The following is a 3,776-nucleotide window of genomic DNA, read 5'->3' as shown; positions in this document are numbered from 1 at the left end:
AAATTCAGTTCCGGTGAGAAAAAATAATTAAAAAAATAAATTTGTGGGTGAAATATTATGACAATGAACAAAAAACAAAATCCACACGAAAACAAAACAGTTAACTAATAGTTAAGAAATACTTGTACATAACTCGTTTTGTAAATACGCTTTTTTGCCATTTATGCTTTCAAAAAGTAGATTTTTATTTCATATTAATAGATATTTCTTCATTATTTCAAAAAATAGAGGTTTTCACAGTGTACAATTGCACAGCGGCCATTTTAAAAAAAATATATCTTAAAATGGCCGCCGTGAAAATTTGTTTGGTTATGTTTATTTTTTAATTAATTGAGTTTTGTAGTGAAGTGAATATAAATTACAAAACTCGACGAAGGCAAATGAAAGAAAACATATATCTCTTCTCTCTCTGGTCAATAAATTGCGTCACACTTTAAGCGTGAGCAATCAGTAGTTGACTCTTATCGTTAATCGTTTTCAAAGTTGTTATTTTGAGTTCTAAAGTTAACTTTTCATTGGTTGATGGACTGTTTCAACGAATACACACACCCACACGTGTTTAATATGAATGTGTTGTTAATTTATGTAAGTGATTCATTTGTTGAAGGGCTGAAAGATGTCTGTGCGGTTTTGCTTCCCTTCTTTCGACTCTTCAAACAAATATCATCAACATTTCATAGTGTAGCGGCAATAAATAAGCAAATCTATCTAAATCTTAATGTTACAATAATAATACAAACAAAATAATGATTCAAAAAAATGACGATAATGATGAAGTACTATTCGACAATACAAACTTGGATAATAAATGAATTAGCGTCTGAGAGCAAACTGAATTAAATTAATATTTGTAAGAGCATACAAGTAAAACAATTGAGAATTTCTCCGGTCGGTTCTTGCGCTCGGGTGTTTACGCAAATATTCTCGTAAAGTTTTTATTTGTCAATTTTTTATTTAACAAGCGCATATTAAAGTCGTGTATAAAATAAAACTTTCTAGCGTATAATTAATTATGCAAATCTTTGTTTTTTGTTGAATAGTTTGTGTAAACACCTGAGAGGCATGTTTCAATGTGTGTTTTTTCGATGTGTTAACGATTATTTGTTGTACAATTCATATTTACAATAATAAAGCTCTTGCTAAAATTACTGACGTTCAAAGATAAAAAATAAAATGTGACTCACGACGGCAAACGTGTATTAAATACTAAGAGAAGATTTGTTAATAAATGTGTTGTTTTGCTGCAAATACTTATTTAATCATCAAATAAACACAAATGTATACTCCTGAATGCAATCGAGGTTAAATTTCTTTAAAAAAATATGTTTTCCTCTTCTTTCAAACATATAACAATAAAATATATAAAAAACAATAATATTTTATTTAATTGTAAATTAAAATTTGAATTTCAACTATCTTTCTGTTGTTTTGAAGTCAGTTATAGATGTCCAACAACAAATCACATGCGGGTATGTGTGCGCATGTCACGCTATGCGAGTTGTGCGTCCTGCGCGCACGCGACCGTGTGCATCCTGCGCGTGCCCGTTGACAGTTGGTCGCACTTGCTGCTCAAGTTAAGTCGACGTATCATCCATTTTGTTGTTTTGTTTTCTGCGACAAGTTTACAGTGCGTGGTTGTAATAAAGTGCGGCGTGCTGGCAGGTTGATTGGTTTATTGATTTATCTCAATCACTGCCACTGTTGAATCCTTGAATCCTGTGGTGGACACTGCTGAGAAGGTCTATTTCATCACATCGATTGTCGATTATTGGCTGGTGTTCCTATGGAAGTTACAAATCCTATTTAAGGTATGGTATAGAAGCAAAACAAAAGCATTTTTCTAGAAAACTGTGTTTTAATTTACTTTTATTATTATTTTAGGTGAAATCAGTCTTTCTGATAGCGATTTCTTTGTACAAGACTTCGTGAATGGATGGATTGACTCTCAAGGACAATTAGAACGCCAATGTGAAGACTGCACTCGTGATAGATGACATCCAAACAACTAGCAATCAAAACCATCACCAAGTCAGACCGCAGAAGACATCTCGAAGAAAACATCGACCCACTCAGGACGAATACCATTGCGTAGAAGATTTAGCGTTGAACACTACAAGTAAAGTTTACATTTTCATCCCATTTCGGAATTAATAATAATATGTACTACATAAAATAACTTTTGAAGTTAAAGAATAGATTGGAAATTAAATTTATTTCCAAAAAATGTCAAATTTAAATTCTTCATTTGTTTATTTCTTGTAAATTAATATCTGAAATAGGATGAAAATGTTTTAGAAATGATGTAAAAGTATAATTATGAGCACAATGGATTGGAATAATTTTTTAATTATTGTTATTCGTATACAATGAAGGGAAAGAATGTACAACTGCTTCAAAATGGTCGCTAACAAGGCAAAATTGGTTATTTTGTAAAAGTACAAGCTCAAAATTAGCTTAAACTTGTAAATTGTATGAGTATTTTAAAGTTTCTGTTTATAACTTTATAGCGAAAGACTGGCTCTTTCTTGTGCACACAAAAGTCAAACTGTACTACGTTCAGAAGTGCCCCAAAATGGCCACCGAAAAACCACAAATTTGTGATTTTGTAAAAACACGCAGTGGAAAATGGGTTATAACTCAAAAACCGCAAGGGTAGTTTTAAATTTATTTTTATAATCTTATAGAGAAAGAGTTGTTTTCTCACATACGTTTAGCATTTTTCCTGTACTGCGCCAGGAAGAACCTCAAAATAGCAGCTGAAAAATCACCAAATTGTGATTTTGTAAAAACACGCGGTGGAAAATGGGTTATAACTCATAAACCCCAAGCGTGTTTTAAGTTTATTTTTGTAATTATTTAGGGAAAGAGTTGTTTTTTCATACGCGCCAAACATTATTCTTGTACTTGGTCATAAAGTGCCCCAAAAAGGCTGCTAAAAATCACAAATTTGTGATTTTGTGAAAACGCGCGGTGGAAAATGGGTTATAACTGGTGAACCATAAGGGTAGTATTAAGTTTATTGTTATAATTTAATAGTAAAAGAGTTGTCATTTTCTATGCGCTTAGCATTTCCCTTGCACTGTGTAAGGAAGTGCCCCAAAATGACCGCTGAAAAACCCCTAATTTGTGATTTTGTGAAAATTTGCGGTGGGAAACGACATAATTATTGAACCGATGTAGTATTTTGTACTTTTTCTGCATATTTTGTAAGCGACATTTAGTTTTATTGCATTTCTTGTTTTTGTAATAATTAGTATTTTGGAATTTGCGGAAATTTTAAGTTTACTTTAAGTTTATAACTTTTAACTGTTTTCACAATTCAAACATGTATTCTGTATTTTAAGCACGGCGAATTTTGTTAAAAATTTACTGTCATACTCAAAATGTATTGAAATCAATTAAAAATCCGTCAAAACATTTCCTTCATCTTTATATTCAGCGATCCTATACTCTAAATTAATTTCTGTTTATTTTGCACAATAAATATTTAAAAACGATCCTACTATGGCCATCTATCTGTGAAAACCTGAAACACGACATTTATTGAAATAAAACGAACTTCAGTACGCTGTCACTAGATGGCAGTGCAAAGAAGACTTTCAACACCTCCTCACACATTCTGCTCTCCTAATATTCCAAACTTTTTCGCAGTGATTTTGAGGCAAATTTGAGACAAAATTTTGAGGGAAAACCGAGTAAAATATTCCTGAATTATTAGGATAGCAGAATGTGTGAGGAGGTAGTACAGTGACGACACAGGCGTATATTTATATTAT

General features: G+C 31.9%; 1 long non-coding RNA gene across 1 annotated transcript; it reads left to right on the top strand.

Moving 5' to 3' along the window:
* The first annotated feature begins 1,561 nt into the window (after nucleotides 1–1,561).
* LOC135792626 (uncharacterized) lies at nucleotides 1,562–3,417 on the top strand. The gene is made up of 2 exons (XR_010548406.1): nucleotides 1,562–1,808; nucleotides 1,882–3,417. It is a non-coding gene; the product is annotated as an uncharacterized lncRNA (long non-coding RNA).
* The last annotated feature ends 359 nt before the right edge of the window (nucleotides 3,418–3,776 follow it).

Source organism: Atheta coriaria, unplaced genomic scaffold (assembly GCF_025399875.1).
Source record: "Atheta coriaria isolate IRGN ID8LTWV9N9 unplaced genomic scaffold, Caltech_Dcor_3.1 hic_scaffold_5_pilon, whole genome shotgun sequence".
Taxonomy (NCBI): Eukaryota; Metazoa; Arthropoda; class Insecta; order Coleoptera; family Staphylinidae; genus Dalotia; species Dalotia coriaria.
This window is presented reverse-complemented; position numbering and strand designations above follow the sequence as displayed.